Here is a 27,140-nt window from a genome sequence, read left to right on the forward strand (position 1 = left end):
AACATGGTGCCACTGTTTAAGAAAGGTGGTCAGGATAAGCCAGGGAACTATAGCCTGATGTCAGTGGTGGGCAAGCTGTTGAAGGGAAAGCAAATCTTAGCGGACATATACACTTAATGATAAGGTCCTAGGGAATGTTGCTGAATGAAGAGACCTTGGAGTGGAGGATTTGAGTTATACGGAGTGGTTGAATGGGCTGGGGCTGTTTTCTCTGGAGTGTTGGAGGCTGAGGGGCAACCTTATAGAGGTTTACAAAATCATGAGGGGCATGGATAGGATAAGTAGGCAAAGTCTATTCCCTGGGGTGGGGAAGTCCAGAACTAGAGAGCATAGGTTTAGGGTGAGAGGGGAAAGATGTAAAAGAGACCTAAGGGGCAACATTTTTGCGCAGAGGACAGTATGTATATAGAATGAGCTGCCAGAGGATGTGGTAGAGGCTGGTACAATTACAACATTTAAGAGACATTTGGATGGGTATATGATTAGGAAGGGTTTGGAAGGATATGGGCCGGGTGCTGGCAGGTGGGACTAGATTGGGTTGGAATATCTGGTCGTGTGGACAAGTTGGACCGAAAGGTCTGTTTCCATGCTCAACATCTTTGTGACTCTATTTAAAATTGACAAAGAGTAGGTACTGGATAGCTGTCAGTTCTTAATGTTGATTGGAAGCTGGAACCAGATGAAATGCAACCAAGGATATTGAGGGAGGTGAAAGTGGAACTTGCAGAGGCTCTGGTGGTAATCTTTTAGTCATCATGTAGTTCTGGAGGACTGGGGAATTGCCAGCAATGCAACAGCCTTGCTCTAAAAAAATAAGGTCAGCAATTACAGTGGTGGGAGAATGCCTTGAAGCAATTATTCAGGACAGAATGAATAGCCAAATAATAAAGAAGTGGCTTAATTAAGAAGAGTCTGCTGGGGCTTTTCGAAAATGTAACAGTTGCTGAGGGTAATACTGTTAATGTGTTGCAAGAGACTTCCAAACGGCGCTGAGCACATTGATATGCAACAGCCTTGAGAGAATAGGTGCAGTTCATGGATCAGTGGATATCAGTGAAGTGTGACTATGGGGCAACAAGTTTTGGCAGCGTTTGTACAATTTTAATTTTGCTCTCTCACTATCTTTCCCAGTGTGAACCTTGAGAGAAAGAAATCCTTTATTTTAAGAGAAAGGACAAATGCACGAGCTTCAATGGCAAATTTGTACAATCAAATGCAACGTTTAAGAAAAAGAAACGAAATTTGGGTTGAGAGCAAATCCTTGAAATCAGTACAGTTTCAACATGCCTGTTTTTGGATTGGCATATGTTCTGTGAATTGCTTAGCTGCATGCACGTTGGAAATGAACAGCGGGAGATGGGAATTCACTGGTTCCTCTGTCATGTCCTGAATCGTTCAGTTCTAACCCATCGAGTGAGGCGGGTGCCTGGATCAGGTCTTGGTGACGGAGCAGGCTGTGAATGTGTGTGTGTGTGCTTGGAGAGGGTGAGGCACCGCCGGTATTGGTTCGAGCTGGCCCCATGGGTGTGTCCGAGCGCTGGAGCGTGCTGCCATAAAGATGAGCAGGGGAGGCGGAGCCGCCGCTGCTGGCGATGCAAAGCGTGGTGCTCATGCTGGTGGTCAGAGCGATCCTGAGCCCAAGACAGGTCGTTCGCAGCGCGCAGAGGTGGCTGGATCGCGACAACAAAGGAGCTTTCCGTGATATTGGCTTTCCCTCGGCTGTGAGTGCTGCTCTCGGCTTTCTCCTGTGACTGCAGGCTGTGTGCAGGTAAAACTCAATCAATACTAATTTGTCACCGCTGCATCTATCCCTTCCCCCCCACCCCACTTCGCATTGAATTTTAAACGTGCTACTGCTACGAAATAGGTACAAACTGTCACAGCAGATTGTTTTAATCACTAGAGAACCCGATCCGACTTTATTGGACGCGAATTTAATTGGAGCATTTGGAAGGGAATCGAGCCTAACTCTGAACAGTGTTTCATTCTCAACAGTTCAGTGGAGACGCTTATCTGAGCATCCAAACTATCGAGGACACTTGGTGGATATTGAATGATACAGCAGTAAAGGCCATTCGGCCCACTACGCCTGTGTTGGCTCTTGGATTAGTCCTAATCCCCGGGTTCTCTGAACTGGGTTTATTAAACACAGACCTTTAGAACCACAGAGTCCCTACAGGTCATTCGGCCCAACAAGCCCACACCGACCCTCTGATGGATATCCTACCCAGACCCATTCCCCCAATTACTCTTTCATTAATCTTGACTAATGCACCTAACCCACACATCCCTGAACACTATGGGTTATTTAGCCTGGTCAATTCACCTGACCTGCACATCTTCGGACTATGGGAGGAAACCGGAGCAAACCCGCACAGACACAGGGAGAATGTGTAAACTCGAGGCTGGAATCGAACCGCACTCCCTGACGCTGTGCTAACCACTGAGCCACTTCTGTCTGAAGCTTTTTTTTCAGGGATGCTACATTAATACAAATGATTTAAGTTAAAATGACTTTATTTATTTAGAAATGCCGATTCAGTCGGGCCCTGGTGGTGACGGTGGAGAGACCGCGCTGTGGGAACAGCACTGCAGCTGAGTCCCTGTCGGAACGCGTTTACCTTCCTCCTCCTCGCCGTGCGCCTGTCTTCCCGTTGTCTAACGTGCGCTCTCGGTTGCAAAAGGCACGCCGTGAGATCACGGCGGCTGTGTAGGTTTGAAAGATTTTGACCGTGTCTCGGACAGTAACGCAGAGTGCCCGTCCTGAGTGTTCAGACACACGGTGCAACTTGTAAAACCGAGCATTAGCCCCGCAATCCGGCTTCAGTGAGATTTAGTCCAAGTGTGCACACCCAGAGGTGTTGCAGGCAAAATCATTGACCTAAAAAGTGACCCTTTGAGGAAAATCAGGATAACCCTTGATTCCTAGCAGATCAGATACATGCATCCGTCCCCCAGCAAGTGGAAAATAGCAGATTTCAGCATTCCTGATTCGATTATCAATTGGCCCCAGGAAGTGTGCTAACTTTTCTGACTAGCATGCCTCCGACGTTTAAGTGGCATGATAAATATCGTTTCTACATGTAAACTCTTAAGGGTCTGAGACTCCGTGGTAAAGGGGGTTTGGGGGGGGGATCTTTCTTTTCGCCTTTACTGAGCAGGAGGTGTGGGTTAAAGGATGGTCTTTGACTACCTTGGCGTTTTGGCCCCACGTGCCCTGACTGATGATTCGGAGTGAATATTGTGTTCTTGGGTTTCGGGATCCTGTACTTCAGGAATTTTCCTGATGTGTGCAGTCACTGGCGCAACACCAGCGTTGCCCCTGTATGTTACAGTGCAGTGCGGAGCAAGTGGAGGAGCTGACTGAGAAATGAGCAGAATTGAGGAAATCTGGGCTCCAGAGCATTTCAATTCCAATAGCAAAGGAGTTTTTTTTTGATAAAAATATCTTTAAAATCAAACTAATTCTGAATTATAGAGAAAAGAGCTTCATGTTTCAATAATTTTTCAGTAAGAATTTAAGTGTTTCATGCGTAGGCGACTTTGAATATGTAATTTCAACCGTTAAATTGGGACTTCTGTGTTAATTCTGAATTCCCTGGTCGAATACATCTATAAACAACACTTGTAGCGTGTTGGACCGACCGCACCGTCTGTGAGGGAATATTGGTGAACTGCAGATTGCAAATCTATTCAAAACTGTAAAGCTCGAGTTTTTTTTTAAATTCGAGGGAATACTTTGCTGAATCAAAGTCTTAGTGTTCAAAGAGCTCATTAATTGCAGGCAAGGCGCTGAGCTCCAGTTGAGAAAGCGAGTTGTAATCGGAATGCAAGTGAGCTGTCCTCTGACACAGTGCTGAAAAATCCCCCGTCCCCTATAGAGCATTAGATTCCCACTGTCCATAGTCCGACTGAGCACTCAAACATAAAAATATGCTACTATTCGTTATTGAAAGGTGACTTTTAACAAATAAATTACCACCGCATGTCAAGACGAACTGCTATAGAGAGTTATGAGCCTGTCCGGATATCTGGGTGGGTACGAGCTTAGCAATGATAATGTACATTTGAGGGTAGAATGTGTTGTTGGGGGAAAAAAACACTTGTGTGGAACAACGCGAGTGGGAATCTGGTCTCAGTGAATAAAAGGTCAGACCTGAGCCCACGATTCTGGATTGGATGTAAAGCGCCGGTGCCGGTAGATTGGGATTTCGGATCGAGACGTTCACATGATTTCACTCCACTTTGAAAATCATTGCCATTTTTAAACAAGGCTCATTCCTCGCAGAAAACTATCTTTCAATTCAAGTGAGGTGTTTGCCTCGTTTCATGACTTGACTATAGGGGGAAATAGAATCTCAGGGCTATTTGACATCTTCAAGGAGATGACACTGGGTTCCTTCGTCCTAGCACATCCCCCCCCCCCCCCCCCCCAGTAGGGTACAACATAATTTTGACGCACACTTTCCTTTTCATCTTCCGATAGCTCGACCTGCCGTTTGTTAAGCCAGGTTCCATAGTAGCTCAGGAACGCAATTGCCGACGTTGTGGTGTTTAGTGGCGCTATTTAGCAGAGACAATCTCGGGAGCTTTCTGGTAACCAGGCAGCGATATTTGTCAATATTTAGTTTTAATTCACTTTTATTAGCCAATATCTATTCCATTAACATTGATTAGTTAAATGCAATAATTACATTACAAGACCTGTTCGAGAATGTTAACATCATTTTGCTGTTGATAGTTACCGTTCTAGTTTGCATGTTTTTATTTAAATACTAACTATTGTCAGATGACCCGTGTAAAGCCATCTGTTTGTTACAAATCCAAATCATTCCCCTGGAATCTTTGCACTTTGGTACCAGAGTACGGGGTGCTCAGTTGGACGGTGCACCGTTCCCTAACCAATTTCAGCATTGCTAAGCTTTTAATGGGTAATCCGGTAATTATTTTGATGTTCCAACATAAGTTGAAGCATGGATACCTGTGTTTGCAATAAGTTTTCCTGCAGTATGAAGTTCTTGTGAACATTGATCTAAATAAGTAAACAGCCGAGGAGCAGGAGTAGACGATTCAGCCCCTTGAGCCCGCCCTTCCCCCCTTCATTCTAGATCATGGCTGATCACCTTTCTCAATGCTTCTGCAGCCCTCAGGGGTCGGGAATGCCAAAGATTCACCAACCTTAGAAGAAACTCTTCTGCATCTCAGTCCTAAATTGTCTCTGCCTTACTTTGTGACAATCTCTTGGTTCTAGATACCAGCCAGTGATACATCCTTTCTGTATGCACCCTGTCTAACATCAATGAGCTTTGTAAATTTATAAGTTTGCCTTTTATTTCTCCAAATTTGAGGGAGTCTGCCTTCAAGGGCTATTAGGAGAAAGATTACTTTCACACTTTGCAGTCCAAAGATGTGAATTGAAAGGCCACTAAATATTAAAGATCTGCCAACTTCATGAAATATTTGATGTTTTGTTCACAGACAGTGATGGTATAATTCCTTTAAAGAATTTTTTCAAAGGTTGGTGAATCTTAGACATTTCCTACTCCTGAGGGCTGCAGAAGTATTGAGAAAGGTGATCAGCCATGATCCAGAATGGGAGGGGGCTGGGGCACTCAAGGGGCTGGATAATCTACTCCTGCTCCTAGGTTTCTATTTGCTTATTTAGATCAATGCTCACAAGTGTATTCTACTGCAGGATAACTTATTGCAAATGTACATATCGATGCCTCAACTTCTGACAATTCAGAGATTAGCTGCCTCTTAGTTTTACATTGGAACATCAAAATCATTACCGGATCACCCACTGACAGCTTAGCAATGCTGAAAATGGTTAGAAACAGTATGTACTCTGGTACCATGGTGTAAATATTTCTTGTCATTGTAGCCAAACAGCACATGACCTCCTGAGCTTTTCTCCACATGCTCTCCACTCTAACATTTTCTTATTAAGTTCTTTTAACAGCTGTCTCTGTCTTTGGCATGTCAGACATGCATGTCACAGCAGGACACAGTACTAGGAATCTGATATCCACCTGATTTTCTCCTCCTATGCTGAAGCCAATTATTGTAATCCCACTACTTCACTAAGTGAGCATTGTTGTGAAAAGGGAAACACTACCGTTGAAGTTTTGTTGGTAAAGGTTTATTTTCATATTGTGACCCACATCACAATGTTATTGCTCACCTTTTATTTGCTGCATCATTGTTTAACATCTTGTCAATTGCAATCACATTTGCATTAACAGCTTCTCATATCAGATGTTTACCAGAAATTAGTTTATATGGTACGCCAGACTATGAATTAACTTAATCATATAACTGAATCAATTGTTTTGTATTCCAAAGATGCAACAAGCCGCCTTACTAATTCTGAAAAAAGATACAACTGCAAGATAGTCATTTAGGTGCACAGTTCTTAATGCAGATTCTTGTGTGCCCATTGTTGCATACTATTTCTAATGCAGAGAACTGTCTGCAGGTACTTCAGAGAGGAATAAAACAATGGAACTTCAGTGAGAACTTGGAGAGGCTTTGGAAAGCATGGCAGAAGTGATGGTTTTTCTTACAAATATGTAACATGTTTATCTAAATCACCTTTTATGATCTTACTCAGCTCGTCAGTCTGGCCTAAACCTCTTATCATTAAAAATCTTGAGAAAACCTCTTACTTTAATCCAATCAGCAATTATGTCCCTATGGCATTCAATGATGCTCTGGTTCTCAATACTCAATGCTTTTGTGTATCGGCAAATTTCTCAATCTCTAATATTCACTTTCCTGTAACTGCTGCTCTTGTCCTTTGCCTATATTTGTTTGAAGGACTGATTACACAAAGATTAACAACAAGCCTAAAGAGTCTAGCTAAATATGATTGTACCATGTTTGGGTAAATGTGAAGCCCACAGTAAAATCTACTTCTGTTTTAAAGGAGTGCATTGGCAGAGGAAATTGTCTCAGAACTCTGAATATTCTTGGTGCTGTGGGCTGACACACGAGTGTAACTTTTTCTCAAAACTGTGCTGACACTGTTTGGTGTTAGACTGCTTTATACTTCTCAGGCAATGAGATCCTGTCCCACTTTGCCAGCTGCTCCTGTTTCTATTTCAGACATAGCTTGCTATAATACCCTCCCAGCCACATCCTTTTCCATTCACGTGCCTTTATTTTTGTTAAATCATGCTGCTGTTTCTGTTGTCATCTTGACAATTTGTCCTTTTTAACCATGTTCTGCTTCACTTTGCAGCATTTCCAAGTTTAATCCATTGCATCTCTATAGTCCTTTTTACTTCTGATCTGTTCTTTTAAAGGCTGTTCACTCATTTTTTTTCTACTTCTGAAAAAGAGTAATCCTCAAACATTAATTTTTCTCACCTTTCCCCTATGTTATCATCCTGTGCATGTTTCCAACTCTTTTGTTTCACATTTTTGAATTTTGCAGCTTTTTGATTTTAAGTAAAATTCAGTTTGTCTGATATGGAATGTACAATTGGACAGAATTTTACCAGGCCTGTAGAACTCTGGGAGAAAATAAGGCCTATCATGACATTGGACACAACCAACTGCCTTTACCAGCAAAGTGCTGGTTTGATTTGGAATTGCCCTCTGTAAATCTCACCTCATTTATGTTACTTCCAATCATACCACATACCATGAGGAAACTTGACACCAAGAATTTCTGAGATGGAAGTGGGAGAGATTACCTTCGACTCCAGCTCATTACTTGCTCTTCCAGATCGCCATCTTGAACACACCACACATAATGTTTCAGGACCATTTCATGAGCAGTGGCCACACCCCCCCCCCCCCCCCCCCCCCCCCCCCATGTCACAGACACTGCCAGCTGTCATCTGCCAGTCTTTGGCAATCCCATGGCACATCTCCAACCCACTTAGAATACGCTTTTTTCCCTTTTGTTTTAAAGTTACACCTCAGGTATATTGACAATTTGCTTTGAAATACTGCCACAAGGACACCTTTCATGTAGATACAGGCACCCAGCTTATGAGTCAGTCCAGGGCTGCTGGCTTGGCACCTCTTGCATATTCACAGCATTCCTACTATACCTCTTAGTGCACTGGATCCTCAGCCAATGTCAAAAGGTTCACATTACTGATGTTTTGACTTGCTGTTTTAGTGCAGAGCCTGGCTGTTTGTTCTTGCTATTATTGATCAGTCCAGGGTGTGGACATCTTGCTGTACGTCAATCCAGTGCCAGCTGCCTGCATGTTTATTCAGGCTGAGTCTGTGGGGAATAGTCCGACATCTAGTTCAGAGGTAAATGCCGCTGATTAGGGGCTGCCAGTACAGCCAGTCAATGGCAGAGTCTGCGCATGGTTCAGGAGCTTGGCTATGGTCAGTTATGTCAGGGGCTATATCTATCTACATTCAGGGAACTGGGCAACTGGGCAACAGATAGTCTTGCAGGGCCTCTGAAAGAAGTCGGGGAATCAGGGAACTGCAAGGAGAGTGGTCAAGGGTCCTCTCAGTTATGATCTGAGGCTGTCTGTTGAAGTCAGTCAAAAGGCCAGACGGTAGTTAGTCCTGTGGGCCACACATCGAGGATGAGTGTTTTAAAGGGGATTTCTTTCTCAATAGGGGGTGGGATGTTGAATTCTGGGGTGGAGTGGGAGGTTTGGATTGATATGGGGCATATATGCTGGTGGAAAATTTCAATGAAGGGGGAGGCAATAGACAATGGACAACATAGAAGTCTGTGGGGAGGAAGGGAAGACCGGAGGTTTGTTGTATGATATACTCAGGATATGGTGTTTCTCATCATCCTAATGTGCTGTGTTTTACACAACTAGAGCAAGCAAGCCGATACTCTGAATTATGAGTAACCAAGAGAATGATATCAGCCTTTCAAAAAGGGCACAAGGATACTTGAAAAGGAGAAAACCTTCCTTGTGCATTTCAGAGCTCAGCTGGGTCTGGCACAAGAAGCCAGACAGGGCTTGCTGGACACCTAGTTCCAAAAAATGATAGCTGAGTGCAGCAAGAAATCATTGATTGTAAAATAGTTGTTGGTCAACATGCAAGTGATTCTTTTGTATTCTGGAGCCTCTGTTTATTTTGCTTCTGTTATTTGTGAATAAAATGATGTCTGGCATAATTTTGAGTGCTTCCCCTATGATGGACAACCACTGGATGAAAGATGTTAGTCTGCTATCACCACTGGGGACAGAGTGCACTCTCTAAGTCACCACACCTAAGGGATGGGATGTGGCTCAGGATCAACAAGCTGTGTGACCTGCTGGCTAAACAGCAACTGGGGCAAGAAAGTGGAGTTGTATGTGCAAAGATGTATCGGTCATGCCATTTGTGCCATAAACACTTGAATTTGGAGCTGCTGTGCCATTACATTGCCTGTGAAGGGCTACTCTGAAGGTTCAACACAGCATTGGCACTCCACTCAATGCAAGATGACACTGGCACCATAGGTGCTTCTCTGTGCTGGGATATTCAAACTCTGGCAAGTTCATCCAGCCACGGTGGCAAGAAGAATCAGGCTAGTGTTGAAGAGCACACCATATGGGCATCTGGAATACTGTGAGCAGTTTTGATCCCCTCATTTAAGGAAAGCTATCCCTTCATTGTAAGTCAGTCACTAAGATGATCCCAGATCATATGAGCAAGGCTAAAAGGACTGGGCATCTACTTGCTGGAATTTAGAAGAATGAGAGGTGATCTCATTGAATCATGTAGGATTCTTTAAGAGGCTTGACAGGGTGAAAACTGAGAGAATGTTTCCCCTCATGAAAGAGTCTAAGACAAGAGGGCATAAGTCTTAGAATAAAGGGGCACTAATTTAAGAGATGAAGAGGAATTGCCGCCAACAGTGTGGTGGTGCAGTCCTTGTGTATATTTTAAGGTTATTCTTGATCAGTAGGGGAATTAAGCATTATGGGGAAAGGTCAGGAAAGTGAATGTGAGAAATGTTGGATCAGCCATGATCTTATTAAACAGCTGAGCAGTCTCGTGGGGCTGAACAGTCTACTCCTGTTCCTATTTTTATGGTAGGTAGTTAAGGGACTGAGTTTGAGATGATCTCTTGAGAGAAGTTGCCAGGTCTCATGAAGAGAACCCCTCCATGAAATTCAATAAAGTTTGCACTTATACTTTAGCTATGATTCACTCCTTTCTCTCTGTAAAGTCAGATATTTTGTGTGGGTTGCCTAAGCTTAGACTTTAGATACTGATTGTCTGACAAGGGGAAGGCTTACAAAGCTTGATATACAGCTGGAGTGTAACCAGTTGAAACTATGCAGTTTTTACTAGCAACAGCAGCCAGATGTTTTCACAGGCAGGAGCACATTACTGTTATGTCAGCACAAAGCAGTTTGTTGAGTCTGTGGCTTTGTTTTCTCACATACTCTGAAAAGAAAAATGAGGTTCACCTCGCTAGGTCCTCTGATATTCGTCAGTGTTGAGGTATTGCGGATGTGACTCATCCAGAGAGTTTTTCTGCAGAAAACTAGGATGCACTGTCGATTCCCTTCAAGACTATTTTAACATGTGTATCGCAGTGTTGTTGCTAAAAGCTGTCAATCCATTTAGTGAGTCTGATGAATGTAATTCCAAACAGGAAGGGTTTTTTAAAAATAGATATCGATGGTATTTTGCAGAGGTTCCTCTGGTCATCTTGATCTGTTTCATAGAATATCAATAGAAACTCAGGAGAAAAATTGCAAATAGTGTTCAAAAATCATTTTTCTGGGTTTTTTAAAATCCTCAATCATAATATCAAAATAGGGTGAGCTATGTAGAAACCTACTTCCTGTGTATTGCTCCTCTCCACTAAAACATAACATACACTAAGGTACATAATTTCTTCAGATACTTACACAGATATTCCACTAGTATTGACGTTAACCTCCTTTTGGTTGAACAGCACTGTGCTCACCTCTGAGCCAGAAGGTCTTAGGTTCAAGCCACAAAATATAAACATGTCATCTTGGCTGAGACCTGTTTTTTCAGTGCAGTACGGAAGTGCTATCTCTTGAAAGAAGTTCCTCCTGTTCAGGTGAATGTAAAATAATGTGGCTTTTCAGGCAAAGTCACAGGAAATTCTTCTCTCAGTTCTGCCACCATTCAGCCCTCAGTGAACCATGAGATTCATTCATTGGTCATTGATCATAGGATCATGGTGGTGTTCAGTTCTTAACTTGCATAGATTGTTGTATTTGTTTAAAAATAATTAACTGTGTGATTTTAAACCTTGGTCTAGAGTATGTAAGAAATATTTTCTTTTATTTGGCAGTGAATTGTGTTTGAGTAATTCTGAAACCTTTCTCCCATGTGACTTTCAAGATGACTTCACAATCTTGGGATTTTCAAAGCACCTTTTAACAACAGTGACTCAAAGTATTGCATTGCTTTTAAAGTAGGGGATTGTACACACTGGGAGTCTGCAGAAAAATCGTGTGGTTTATCTCCACAATATATTGGCATAGGATACTGGATTTCCTCCTGACACCTGTTAAAGTGACATGATAAAATATGTGACCAACAGTGGTAAATGTTAACTTTCAACACTGGATAGAACAGTGGCTGTAACAAGTTGCCTGTGTGTCACATACCCCATGGAATGTTTCTTTCCATTAACTGAAGGATGGAAATTTAAGCAGAACTTTTTTGATACGATCAGTTTTTTGTTATTTTTTACTAAGTATAGTATATAAAAATTACATAATTTATCACCATCATGATTTTAGTTTACATTAACTAGATTACAAAATAATCTGAGATTCTTTATTCCAAATGCTATAGCAAATCTCCACTATTTATGCATTGCTTTAGAGCATTCTTTACCTTGCCCATGTTAATCACTGTACCAAACAATCTGCATTTCCTGTCACAATATTATTTATTTGGCTAGCTTTTATGGGTATTATGAAACATCTAAAATTTGAGATCTGGATCTATAAAGCTCCCATTAGTACTCATGTGTATCTAATGATATGCATAATTAACATGAAAACTACATCTACGTGCAAATATTCACAATGATCAGCCATTGCATGGGACTTTGAAATAAAATGATAAGGCAAGCTTTGTCAAAACAGAAAATATTTGAGTAGCAATAATTTGACAGGTGTTGTTCTTGTTTCTGACAGAGTTAATCCAATGAAGTCGACTGTGTTGTGGTCATTTCTTTACTTGCTTGGATTATGCTTGTTGATGGCAGAAGGATGGTTACAAAAGAAAATGGCGAGGAAGCTCTACACACGTGGACTCACCCTCCTCCAAAAGGTAACTGTTTTATATGGTGGCCACACTAGACTGACTGCAAAAATCTGGATTTGCCATTAGCTGTCTAAAATGAGAATTACAACACTGTAAAACTGTTTACAAAAGCCCATTGAAACCATAAAATTGGAACCTACAGTGTTTTTCAGTTTATATGACAATTTTAGATACTCTATTGTCGTCAATAATGATTTCATATAAGTCAATGTTTTAAGTGTGGACAGGACAATTTCCTTAACTTCTAATTTTTTTTTATTGCTGTTCAAGTATTACAGAAAAGTTCCATAAGTGTTCTGATCAGGGTTCTCCAACCTTCTTACCTGGGGTGGCCACATCTCAAATGTTCTTTTGCTCATTGAGACTGATGACTGCAACTTTGCAGAGGAACTTAGATACAATGAGTGAGGGGGCAAAGGTCTGGCAGATGGAGAACAATGTTAGTAAATGTGAAGTCATTCATTTTGGTAGGAGAACAGCAAAACAGATTATTACTTGAATGGTAAAATCTTACAGCATGCTGTTTTGCAGAGGGACCTGGGTGTCCTTATGTATGAATCACAGAGGGATGGTCTGCAGGTACAAGTAGTTAGGAAGGCAAATGGAATTTTGTCCTTCATTGCTAAAGGGGCTGAGTTTAAAAGCCAAGAGGTAGAGTTACAGCTGTACAAGGTGCTGGTGAGGCCACACCTGGAGTACTGTGTTCCATTTTGGTCTCTTTACTTGAGAAGGAATGTCCTGGCATTGGAGGGGTGCAGAAGAGGTTCACTAGGTTGTTTCTGGAGTTGAGGAGGCTGAGGAGTTGGCTTATGAGGAGACACTGAGTAGACTTGGATTATATTCATTGGAATTTAGAAGAATGGGGGGTGGGGGGTGGAATCTTATAATATAGCAACAATAACTGTAAACAAACTACTACTCTACTCCTGAAGCAATTTAGGAGAAAACAAATCTAAGCAAACATTCAATTTAGGCAATCAAGTGAGAAGAAGCAAATGGTTAGGCCCCAAGTACAGATTACCTTGAGAAGAGAGTGGGAATTGGGAGTCTGGACTGACCTAAGGAGTTGGCTTTAACTAACACTGAGCTCTGTTTTCCTCTGGAGCACACTCCAGAATTCACATGAAAGTTGATGTCAGAAGTGGGTTGTCTTTCAGCCTGTGGTTTCCTACTTTCTCAGCTAATGTTATTGCTAGACTTTTGAGAAAGTTGGATGAGAGTTGCAGAGGATTTTGGGGAAAGGGATGTATCCAACTCAATCCCACCCACCACCCAAGTTACTTGACTTACCCATCTCCCAGTCACTGAATCACGTTCTTTTCCCACCCTATCACTCAGTCACCTATCCCAGTCCAGTCATTCACTTACTCATCTGGCCAGCAACATCTAATGTCACTTAATTGCCCACCTACAATTGCAATGTTCTGAAGGCATCTGATGGGTATATGAATTGGAAGGGTTTAGAGTGATATGGACCAAGTGCTGGCAAATGAGACCAGATTAGGTTAGGATGCCTGGTTGGCATGGACGAGTTGGACCGAAGGGTCTGTTTCTGTGCTGTACATCTGACTCTATGACTCTGACACTCATGATTCCTCACCTCCCAACCCAAATTTCTCAGAGGCCCAGGAAGTTTAATGGTTAAAATCACAGGAGCAGGATAAATTGGCCATGAATATAATAACCTACATTCCCTTCCACCCTGTTTTGTCTCATCAGTCCTGGGCTATTGCTGTGACTGTTTTCACTCCTGCCAATGTCTGTGTGTCTCCCTAACTCCAGATGCTTATGGACCATCCCCAACTTTCACCGATACATACCTCCCCTTCCCAACCATGTTACACCATCTGACTTTTACCACCCCATAACATGGATTTTGATTTCTCAGAATTATTTTTCAAAGCCTCACAATTCGCTATGGTTTCAGGCCTCGAGTTCAGTTAAATTGGTCATGTTGTGCTGTTCATTCCTCCAATGACAAACTGATTCTGTCCTGCAATTGTTGTGGTCAATTCACTAATGAGCCTTTTGGAAGCAAATGCAGGAGAGAACCACCCTTTAGTTTGGCGGTGCAGTTCCTTCGAAAATCTTAGTCATGCTGATACTTATCTGTATTTTAAAGGCATGGTGGGCCACATAAATCACCTTGGTAGTTGTGGGCTGAGTGTTGGCCAAGTCTGGATATTTGAGGTGGTGGGGGCAGTGGTGAGGGGCAATTGGTGGTTGTTGAGTGGTGGACATGTGACTGTAAGTGGAAAACTGTCCAAAAAGCGTTGCTTGAAATCTTGGCTGATTTTTATCAACTGTCATATTTAAATGTGGGTGGTCCACCTCTTACCAGGACATACAGCTGCTGGTGGCTATGAAGTAATTATTGGATAAGAGATCTATGCAGAGCTTTGCACACCTTCTGGTCGTAGAAAGTAATTTTTTTTGTCATTTGGCTGTTTGTCATCTTACCTGCTAACTGCCAAACTGGAATCACCTGGTATGAAATCAGTGACCACTGCACCACTTGGGTGCATGTTAAAAATGATCATTATCCTATTGATCTTAAAGTGTTTATCCACCGCAATGCTATTTTTACAAATAGTAAACATTTTTAAACAAAATATGAAGACAGAAATTTTAAGCTATTGATGTCTTCTAGGATGGAGGCATGTTGAAAATAACACACTAAAATTCCAATATGAACACACTTCATACAAGGGTGGGTAATTGATCTCTGGATTAAACACTGCTAGAAGTACAATTTTTGCAAACTCAAGTAACCAAGCAACGTTCAATGATGAATAATCATTTGTCGTTTGAAGTCTTATGAAGTATTTATCAAAAACATCTGATCCTTTTTAGGCAGAAACAAAGCAAAAGTACAATAATTGACTGTTTTGACTCCAATAAATTACCATGATCTATATTAAAAATAATTATTTGTTGTTTTTCTTTGTTCATTCTTAATTGATATTTGTATATCAAATCCAGGTTGTGTCGACTTAAAAAGATCATACATTGGCGTAACATTTCATTGATATTCTTCGATACTGCATTTGTGTGAGTTCGTTTACATGAGGTTAAGGGGGAAGGTGGCTCCGAAAATAGGGTAGAGGTCAAGAATTCCAATTTGAAAGCTTGTATCTTTCCATTTACTTATTCCAATACTTGTTATCTGATGTTTCAATTCGTGACCCAATAGGAAGCAGCACAGTGGCTCAGTAGTTAGCCCTACTGCCTCCCAACTCCAGGGGCTTGGGTTTGATTCCACCTTCTGGCAACTGTCCAAAGACCTTGATCCCTGCAAATTTATTTTAACCTTTTTTTCAAATTGAGCGAGGGAAAAACACACAGCTAATTTTTATTTCTTTATTCATTTCACCTATTTCAATGGAGAGTTTATGCAGGTTTGAAGCATCCTTTTAGCAAAAACATCATGGGTGTCAGCTGTCAAATCATCACAAATACCAATCAAAATGACATCTGGGTCTGTCTCGTGGCCAGTTGATATACAAACTAGAAAGCATACCAATTCAATAAAAGTGAAGGCGATTGGAATATTTGCTTGCTTGTTTACAATACAGCTTGGATTTATCTTTCAGGCTTTCCCAATGCACCTCAGTAAGTGATTGTTGATAGGACTCGTGCTACAACCAAATGTGCAATAGTGATCTATAAGAAATTTTTTTGTAGATCAACTGTTTTAGTCCATCATAACTTGCAGCATATATATTTTAATGGCCTACCAAATAATTATTTCAAAAGAACACTTGATAATTACCTTGTTTGGAATGTGGCTAAAGCTTTTTCTGATAAGTATGGATTAAGGTGGTAAAATATTTAAGCACCCCTGAAAATAAACTTATTTTGTCAAATCTTTTCACCTTGCACTCATTAGGGGCAATTTAAAAAAAATAGGAATATGACTATTTCTGTGCTGTGAACATTGAAGTGCCTGGAAGAATATTGTTCAGGCTGGAGTAATGAAATTGTGATCAAAATAGAGATTGTGAAGTTTTGATTGTACTCTGAGGATTGCAGAAAAAAATGTGTAATTAATCATGCAGAATTCATGATGGAGAAAATTGCATGTGATCTCTGGAGTATGCCAGCTGTCTGCTCATGGTTGCATGCTTTCTTATATTCTTCTGTTGATAAGTTTTAATTATTGTCTGTAATTATATTGATATGATACCATTCAATTATTTTCATTCTGACACCATATACCATTATTATTGTAATGATTTATAGTAAGTGACAACAAATTGCCAGGAAATGTGTTGAGATTCACCTGAATTCTAAAATGCTCATGTTCAAGGAAAATATTGGGATATGGCAAAGAAGTAGGATGAAAAGAATCTGAATACATTTTACATTCACCAATGTATTTATATTTTGAAAACATATCATCTTTTTGGCTCATGACCATTGCTTTCAAAAGTAGCAACATACCAATAGCACAACAGTATTGGAAACATCTGTCAGTTTTTTTTGGCATAAATGTGTGTGTTACAGAGTCTGCCCTGTACCTTTTGAATTTCCCTTGAAAGTCTGCTTATGTAAAAGGAAATGTATGAATAATATCATGACATTTTACCTTATTTGCATCACAGGTAGACAGTAATTAAAAAGATATTAAGCACACTTGCATTCATTGCCCAGACCTTTGAGTATAGGAGTTGGGATGTTATGTTGTACAGGATGTTGGTGCGGCCTCTTCTAGAGTACTGGGTGCAGTTCTCATTGCCCTGTTATAGGAAGGATATGAATTAAGCTAGAGAGTTCAGAAAAGATTTATCAGGTTGTTGCTTGGAATGAAGAGCTTGAGATATAAAGACAGACTGGAACTTTTTTTCACTGAAGCATAGGAGGTTGAGGGATGATCTTGAGATTTATAAAATCATGAGGGGCATAGATAAGGGGAATGATAAGACCCTTTTCCCTAGATAGGGGGAGTTTAATACCTTGGGGCATATTTTTAAGATGAGAGGAGAAAGATTTAAAAGGACATGTGGGGCAACTTTTTACAGTGGTTTGTGTGATGAATAAATTGGGAGAAGATGAGGACTGCAGGTGCCAGAGATCAGAATTGAAAAGTGACACTAGATGAAGGGCTTATGACGAAAATGTCGACTCTACTGCTCCTTGGATGCTGCCTGACCTTCTGTGCCTTTTCAGTGCCACACTTCACAACTGAGGAATGAACTGCTAAAGTGTAGTGATTGGTGGATCTCGTTAATCAGGGCCGGTCATGGAGCCCTGTCTGACAGATAAACAGGAGATTCAGAAGGTCTCTTCAGTTTAGGGACTGGCTTTGAACTGGCTGGTCAGAGCCCATGTGCAGTGCGCATGTAAATATAGGATGACTTTGTGATGGGATATCTATCAGCCTCTGTGCAGTTGTTTCACAGACAAAGTGGTGGAAACTGGTACAGTTACAATGTTTAAAAGACATTTTGGATTAATTCATGAATAGGAAAGGTTTGTTCAGATATGGGCTAAGTGCAGGCAGATGGGACTAGTTTAGTTTAGGAACATAGTCAGCATGGACTGGTTGGACCAAAGAGTCAGTGATACAACATGGAAACAGACCCAATGACTTGAGTTGTTATTAATACATAGACAAAGTTTAAACATCACATAACACCAGATTATAGTCCAACAGGTTTATTTGGGAGCACTAGCTTTTGGATGCTGCTCCTTCATTAGGTGGTTGTGACAGTTTACAAAAATGACTCGTTTATTAGCTTGATTTTGTGGCACTTTCTCACTTAACTAAGAACATAGCATTTATTAGTGTGTTATACTTTTTATGCGCTTATTATCTTTTTAGCCTTGCTTTGTGATTTTGAGATATTTAGGTGATTAATTTGATCAATGTTTGATAATATCTGAGACATTTACTTCTAGATGCGTAATCCGTTGCAATTTAATAAATTTGGGACTTTATTACATCCTGTTTTACAGCTAAAAATCTCAACAGGAGCTTTTCATGATTATGTTAGCATAATCCAATGGTCTGCAATGTACAACAACCCACATTTAGATAGCACTGTCAATGAGGCCCAAGGCTCTAAACAGAAGCACAATCAAACGAAATTTCATCTATTAGACATAACCTTTTCAAAATGACAGCTCAAATTGGATAAGCTGTGAACCTGTGCATATAAAGTGGTAGAACGCCAAGGGTCACTATGCTCTGGGAAGTTGAAATTTGAAATTGCCCTATACCCTTGAAAATAAGGGGAGGGGTTGTTTGTTAATAAATTTTTGCTGCAAACCGTTCCAGATGAAGCCTTATTACAATAAATTACTATAGTTAATGTCAAGAAATTGCATTGATAGGCATGTGATTTTATGAAATCAAGCACATGGGAATAATGAGAGGCAACACATACAACCTGTCTGCTCCATTAATCTGTGCTGATCACTGCTGCAGTGGAACAAGGTAACAGACTAGGTTATAAACATTGGGAGTACAAGATGAGTTGAGGAACATTATTTTATCATGTGCTATACATTGTGATTTACTCTTGTGGCAAATGTTTTGTTTAAAATAAATTGCAGTGTACAGTGGACCTTGTTAAAACCCTGTCAATTATGACGCAGAAAGGCTATAATTGCTAATCCAAGTAGGGAACAAGTTGTATTGCAAATTTAGTGCCAAATTCAACATCATGTCATAACAAAAGGTAATTGGATGATGTATTGGCATCCCTATGGTACTGTTGAATAACGTTCATCTAACCATGTCATAGATTCACATTAGGTGAAACTTTAACTCCTTTCCACTGAAAAGCAACAATGCAGGAATGTATTGTTAAAATGGTGCAGAGTTTCACATTTTAAATATACTTTCTTGCATCCCAAAACTTTGGGTTGAAATCATGGAACAGTATGATAACTTGTTGCAGAGGAGAGGAGTCCTAATTTATAAGGCAGTTGTGCCAACTTGGTGTAATCAGTTGATGGTGGCTATTAATACAAAACTTGTCTTTTAGTATATGTTTCATTGTAGACTCAGTTATAAAAAAAAGATGGTTTATAAGCCAAGATTGTGGGATGGATTACTGCACTTTTTTTTTAGAAAGCAAGTCACTAAAACTCATTTGAAATAATGTTTATATCACTGCTTTATATCACAGCTCATAAATGTGGTTGGCTGCTGGGTAGGTTAGCAGCTTGTGGGTATAAATTATATGGCCAGAAGCCTTCAGATGTCTGTAAGGGGAGCTGGCATGTCTCTGTGTAGTGGAAAATACTGAAGCCTAAAGGAGGCTAGTTATCTTTTCCCACAAATTGCTGTAAGATTTTGCTTAGATCGAAGATAGATCAGTACAACACAGGAACAGGCCCTTCAGCCCACAATGTTGTGTCAAGCATTACACTCAATCAAACTATTCCCTTCTGCCTGCCATGGTCCCGATCCCTCCATTCCTTGAATATTCATGAGCTTACTTAAAAGTCCCTTTCAACACACCTATTGTATCTGCCTGCACTACCACTCCTGGCAATGCATTCCAGAATCTTCTTACTGTGTCTAAGAAAAAATCTTGCCCCTCACATCTCCTTTGAATTCTGGAAATCCTGGGAAAGATGGTGTGGACTGACCTCCTTGAACTGGAGCAATCCTTAGGATGGAGGGACATGTACAGCACTGGTAGGAACAGAGTCCTTGCATATTGTCTGAGTAATAGTGAAGGAATGACAATATAGTTCTCTATTCAGGATGGTATGAGTCTCAGTAGGGAACTTTGCAGGTGCTGGTGTCCCCATGCATCTGCTACCCCTATCCTTCCAGGTAGTGGAGGTTTGCATTCAAGGTTCTCCCATGGGAGATTTGGTGACTTGCTGTAAAGTGTCTTGAAGATGGTACACATTTCTGCCACTGAAACCAGTGAATGCTGAAGGTGATTAAAGAGGTGTAATGTGGGATACTTTGTATTGGATGGTGTCAGATATCTTGAGCATTGTTGGCAATAATGCAGACAAATGGGGATTACTCAATTGCAATCCTGTCCTGGACTTTGTAGATGGTGGGGAGAGAGTGGGAAGATTGGAAGCATTCTGCTAACCACAATGCCTAGCCTCAGCGCTCTTGTAACTGCAGTATTTACATGAAGGTTTAATTGTTTTTGCTCAAAAGTTACCCCGAGGATATTGATCATGGGACATTGTGTCAAGGGCAATTGGGGGTAGGCAGTAAATGTTAGCCAGCCAGTGATACCCGTGTCCCATCAATAAACTAAAAAAAAACTTTATTCACTCAGGAATATCCAGCAAATGTTGTCCAATTTCAGAATAACATATACTGTTGGACACTGTTAAGCTATCATATGGTTGGACATGATATATATATCTTTCTCTTTAAAGAATAGTCAAAGTAACATAATGTTTGATATGGTTTGACACTCTTTGGGATTAATGCATTTGGCATCCCATTCACCGTGAAACTTTCACACCATATAACTCAATTGTTTGACAGGCAGAAGCTGGTTTTGTTTGTTCAACAGCACTTGTAAGTGGTGTACATGATGCCTGGTTGCAACTGCAGAGCAGTACTGTGAAACAACTGGCTTCACCTGTTATTCAAACTTTTGAGATGCCTGATCCATAATCAGGAATAGACCGTGCATTCAATGGGCTGCAAAATGGCAGATGGAGTTCAATCTGCATAAATGCGAGGTATTGCATTTCAGTACTACAGTCAAGGGTAGGCCTTACAAGTAATGTTAGGACCTTGGATAGTGTTGTAGAACAGAGGGACCTCTAGGTGCAGGTACATAATTCTTTGACATTTGCAACACCTATAGACAGGATGGTTAAAAAGGCACCTGTCACTCTTTCCTTCATTGCTCAGTCCTATTGAGTATAGGAGTTGTGATGTCATGTTGAGGTGATATAGAACATTGTTGGAGTTTGGGTGATATATAATAAGAAATAATCTGATCCGGGTAACTAAAATCTCAAAATAGTTTGGCATCAAGTGACCAAATGGTTTGAGCCATATTGAAAAGATTGTCACTAAGACCAGCTACAAGATAGAACAAGGTGAAGGTTCAGAGTGAAAGAGTCTGGTAACATTCTGGGTAAAATGTCAAAACTGAACAGTGAAATAGTAGATTGCTCATCTAGGACGTCAAGGAAAGGGCGACCACTTGACTGTTCCATTTCAAACACAATAACAATTCTTGACATCAAAATGAGATAATGACTATCAGAGGAAGTGATAGATCCAGATCCAGGTACAGTTACAACATTTAAGAGACATTTGGATACGTACATGAATAGGAAAGGTTTAGAATGATATGGACTTAGTGTAGGCAAATGGAACTAATTTAATTTGGGGAAACTTGGTTGCATGGATGAATTGGATCAAAGGATCTGATTCCATGCTGTCTGAGTCAGAATTTGAGCCCAGAATGGAGCTCATTAGGAAATAAGGGAATTCTTTGTTGTAGTTGTGGATTGAAATATAGCTGATGTATCCTCGATTTAACAAATATGCACAGCATAGGAGGTTGTGTGTTTTTCCAACAAGAACACATTTCTCATGAAATAAAATAAGGATTTTCTGCAAAAGCTCAGCCTAGTCGGCTACCTCATGATGACAAAATACATAGGCATACTTAATGTTATCAAAACTAAAGTTAACTGAGGGTTGCTGAATTGATACGTTCAATGAATATTTATTCTCAGTGTTGGTCTAGATCACCATGATGCAGTACTACAGTACAAATATCTACAGCTTCCTTGAGTGATACATTGTTATTGTGATGACACTGTGGCTTTAAGAGGTGTGTTTGAGCCAAATTCTTTTAGAGAGAGTTTGGGAAATGAGTGACAAGCAGTCTATAAAAAGATAAGCAACTGTTGAAGCCTTGGATGCTTTTTAAAGCTGGAAAAATAGAAGCAGCCTGAATGGGTGCAGTCAAGCTCTCACCCACAGAACCAGGGATTTTTAGTTTTCAACAACAGTTGCTGTTGGGGTCTTGGAGTGTAAGCTATTTATCCCTCTCTTGATAACAACAGCCAAAAGCTGGGGTTCTCTTCCTGGGTTGCTGGCTTGTACATGAGACAGATCTGTTTTCTGAATTTGCCCTTTTGCCAATGCTGTGTTTATGGGATGTTACTAGGTTGGCACAGTTAATTAGTAAAGTTACCGTATCTATTGTTCTGTTCAGTTTTCCAACAATTGAGTTATCCCAATTCCTTCCTCGTCTTTTTTGAACTTTTAACTAGGGTTTGAATGAATTGTTTTGCTTAATGTCAAGTAGGTTGACCAATCAAATTGCATTTGGAACACCGTATCTAACATTCAACTTTAAAATAAAAAAAATAGGTTCTAGGCTGCCGCCTTAGTATATTTTGAGGGGATCTGGTCACGTCCATAACAATATCTACCCTCATCTGTCAGTGTATATGGTGGAATTCTTGCAGTTCCATTCAATATAAGGTTACCCAATTTGGCAACCTTCTGATTTGAAGACTCTTCCACTTATTTATCTTGCAGCCAGCTTTCTATGTTTGTTTGCATTAATATGTCTCTGGTGCACTTCCTGCTCTCATTGACAATATGCTGTATATTGTCTTTTTGCACCGCGTGACTTGTACATGCAGGTTAGGTTTGCAGTGTGTGCAACAGGCCACACTTCTTGCAACATTAGTCACTTTCCGTGTCTTGGCTACCATGCCAATACAGGTAACTGCAGTTCATGCTTGCATGTCTGCCTGTAGTGACTTCATATTTTATCCTATTTAGCAGTGTGGCAGTGTGATTTTTTTTCCTCCAAGGTCATTTTAGAAAGGGTTGAAGCTATAACGGACATCATTATCCACCAGACAGCTCAGATTATGAGAAATCACTGTTCCTGCCCTTGATGCAGCATTGATGAATTGATCAATTGATTCTTATGGCAGTTGTCTGTAAGACATCAGCTCCGCACAGTGAACTCTGAAGTTCCCTTTACACGAATCTGATAGTCCAGCAGGTTTCATAGATTAACTGAGACAAGGCTAAATCATTATTTGTTCCATGCCACCCACTTAGTGCCCTGTGTGCTTTTTCTTTGTCTGTCTTTACTGTTTTGATTTGGCTGGTGCCCAACTTTATTTCCTATATCTTTTACATATTTTCCCTTTTCTCAGGGATATGGCCTTGAGCACCTATCTTCATGACCTTGCAGCTTTCACAGCCCAATTCAAAACTGGCAGAATGCCTCTATGAATTAGTCCACAAATACTGAAGTAAATGTTATGCTCGTGCCATTTTTATAATGTTTTTTTTGTTGCCCCTTGGAGTTTATGTAAATACTGCTACTGACCACTTCAAACCTTGTCCTATGCTTCTGCAGTGGTCTTCAAATTCACCTCACTGCCTTCACATCTTGTAAGGATAACCACTACTGATCACCATCTTTTGTTTAAACAAGTTTACCAATCTTACGCCAGATCTGGTAAATACATGTGTTTTGTTTATTTGAAGATATATTTGTAGGATTGCTCAGCAGACAGAATTGTTACAGAACATTAATTATTATTACAGGGAAACGTGGCTACATTGCCTCACACTACATTTTACAAGGTAGACTGAATATTATCTAGTCATGTATACTACCTTCTAGTTACTTGCTAATTAGCATGTTCTTAAAATGAAATCTCAAACATTCTGGTAAAATGGGCAGGAAAGTGGCAGATGAAATTCATTTTTGTAGGAATGTATTTATTTTGTATAAATCAAATGGTACAGTTTTGAAGGAAATGCAGGAGCAGAGAGACCTTAAGATAAATACGCATAAGTCACTGAAGCTTGAGTAAGAAACCAGTTAAACATGGTGTATTCTGGATTTTAGAAATAAGAGCCGAGAGTATAAACAAAAAAAATGATGATTTTTTTAAAAACCCTAGGGTCAGCCTCAATGAATATTGTCTTATTGTGGGCATCAGACATAGACTGTGAAGACATTAGAAAATGCAGAAAAGGTTGAATGGTTCCAGGGTTCATGAACTTCAGTTCCGTGGGTAAATTTAAGATGTTGAGCTCATTTACTTGGAGAAGAGATGGTTAAGAGGAGACTTGATAAGTGTTCAAACACATGAAGCATCTGGACCAATTAGATAGAAAGGAATTGTTCCTGATGGAGGATGGATGCATAACAGAGGGCACTGATAAAATGTAATTTGTCAAGAGAAGCAACGTGAGGGCAAAAACGTTTTATTAAACAGCGAGTGGTCAGGGTTTAAATGCAGTATGTATGATGGAGACAAATTGTCTCGAGACATCAAAAGACAATTGGATGACTTTCTGAGAAGAAAATAAATTGCAAATCTATAAAAAAAAGTAGTCGGGGTGTGGAACTAGTTCAGTTGCTGTTGCACAATGGACTAAGTGGTCCCCTTTTGTGCTGCAGCCATTCAAAGATGTATTAGATGATTTAGACAGAAATAATGTCCAATGGCATGGGGAGAAAAACATGAGATTCACACTTATTAATACAGCTCATTTGAAGAGCTGCTGCAAAAATGATGGGCTGAATGGCCTCCTCTACAACCATTCTATGAAGTCATTCCTCTTTGAGGTGAGTTAATAATATCCTTATTTCTTCTGAAATTCTTTGAACATTTGCAAAATATTGGTCAGTGGCAAATGTGATAACTAGAATCCAGAGAAATTATATTCCTGTTAGAATGAAAGGAAAGGCTGGTAGATACAGGGAATGTTGGATGACTAAAGAAATTGAGGGTTTGGTTAAGAAAAAGAACGAAACACATGTCAGGTATTGACAGGATAGATCAAGTGAATCCTTAGAGTATAAAGGAGTATACTTAAGAGGGAAATCAGGAGGGCAAAAATGGGACATGAAATAGCTTTGGCAAATAGAGTTAAGGAGAATCCAAAGGGTTTTTACAAATACATGAAGTACAAAAGGGTAACAAGGGAGAGAATGGCGCCCCTCAAAGATCAGCAAGGCAGCCTTTGTGTGGAGCCGCAGAAAATGGGGAGGTACTAAACGAGTATTTTGCATCAGCATTTACTGTGGAAAAGGATATGGAAGAAACAGGAAGTAGCGAAATAGATGGTGACACCTTGCAAAATGTCCCATTAACAGAGGAGGAAATGTTGGATGTCAAGAAACACATAAAGGTGAATGAATCCCCAGGACCTGATCAGGTGTACCCTAGAGACCTGTGGGAAGCAAGAGAAGTGATTGCTGGGCCTCTTGCTGAGATATTTTTATCATTGATAGTCACAGGTGAGGTGCTGGAAGACTGGAGGTTGGCAAATGTGGTGCCACTCTTTAAGAAGGGTAGTAAGGACAAGCCAGGGAACAAGAGATCAGTGAGCCTGACATCGGTGGTGAGCAAGTTGTTGGAGGGAATCCTGAGGGACAGGATGTACATGTATTTTGAAAGGCAAGGACTGATTAGGGATAGTCAACATGGCTTTGTACAACTTGATTGAGTTTTTTGAAGAAGTAACAAAGAGGATTGATGAAGGCAGAGCAGTAGATGTGATCTATATCGATTTCAGTAAGGTGTTTGAAAGGTTCCCCATGGGAGACTGGTGAGCAAGGTTAGATCTCACAGAATAAAGGAAAGCTAGCCATTTGGATAAAGAACTGGCTCAGAGGTAGAAGACAGAGGGTAGTGGTGGATGGTTGGTTTTCAGACTTGACGCCTATGATCAGTGGAGTGCCACAAGGATCGGTGCTGGGTCCTCTACTGTAAGTTTGCAGATGACACCAAAATTGGAGATGTAGTGGACAGCGAAGGAGGTTACCTCTGATTACAACAGGATCTTGATTAGATGGGCCAATGAGCCAAGAAGTGACAGATGAAGTTTAATTCAGATAAATGTGAGATGCTGCATTTTGAGAAAGCAAATCTTAGCAGGACTTATACACTTAATGGTAAGGTCCTAGGGAGTGTTTGTGAACGAAGAGACCTTGGAGTGCAGGTTCATAGCTCCTTGAAAGTGCGTTCGCAGGTAGATAGAATAGTGAAGGTGTTTGGTATGCTTTCCTTTATTGGTCAGAGTATTGAGTACAGGAGTTGGGAGATCATGTTGAGGCTGTACAGGACATTGGTTAGGCCACTGTTGGAATATTGCGTGCAATTCTGGTCTCCTTCCTATTAGAAAGATGTTGTGAAACTTGAAAGGGTTCAGAAAAGATTTCCAAGGATGTTGCCAGGGTTGGAGGATTTGAGCTATTGAGAGGGGCTGAACAGGCTGGGGCTGTTTTTCCCTGGAGCGTCGGAGGCTGAGGGCTGACCTTTTCGAGGTTTATAAAATTGATGGCACTGATAGGATAAATAGACAAAGTCTTTTCCCTGGGGTGGAGGAGTCCAGAACTAGAGGGCATAGGTTCAGGGTGAGAGGGGCAAGATATAAAAGACCTAAGGGGCAACTTTTTCACACAGAGGGTGGTACGTGTATGGAATGAGCTGTCAGAGAAAGAGGTGGAGGCTGGTACAATTGCAACATCCAAGAGGCATTTGGATGGGTATATGAATAGTAAGGGTTTGGAGGGAAATGGCACAGGTGCTGGCAGGTGTAATTAGATTGGGTTGGAATATCTGGTCGGCATGGACGAATTGGACCAAAGGGTCTGTTTCCGTGCTGTATGTCTCTATGACTCGATGACTCTATATTTTTGCACTTGAAACTGCACTTTAAATCTTGGGAGAAAGCAGAACTTCAGTCTCAGTGCTTTAATAAATCCCTCATGAGCTAGTGTTCCTGAGATACCTGTAGCATAACAATGACATAATTTAGCATGCGTCTTAATACACTGTAGTATCAAGCCCCCTGATTTACCACCACTCTCTAATTCCATCTCTGCTAGGGAAGCTATATAAACCATGATTCTGATTTTAATGAACTTATTTTTACCATTATGAAA

The sequence above is a fragment of the Hemiscyllium ocellatum genome, chromosome 16, assembly GCF_020745735.1.
Source record: "Hemiscyllium ocellatum isolate sHemOce1 chromosome 16, sHemOce1.pat.X.cur, whole genome shotgun sequence".
NCBI classification, from domain to species: Eukaryota; Metazoa; Chordata; class Chondrichthyes; order Orectolobiformes; family Hemiscylliidae; genus Hemiscyllium; species Hemiscyllium ocellatum.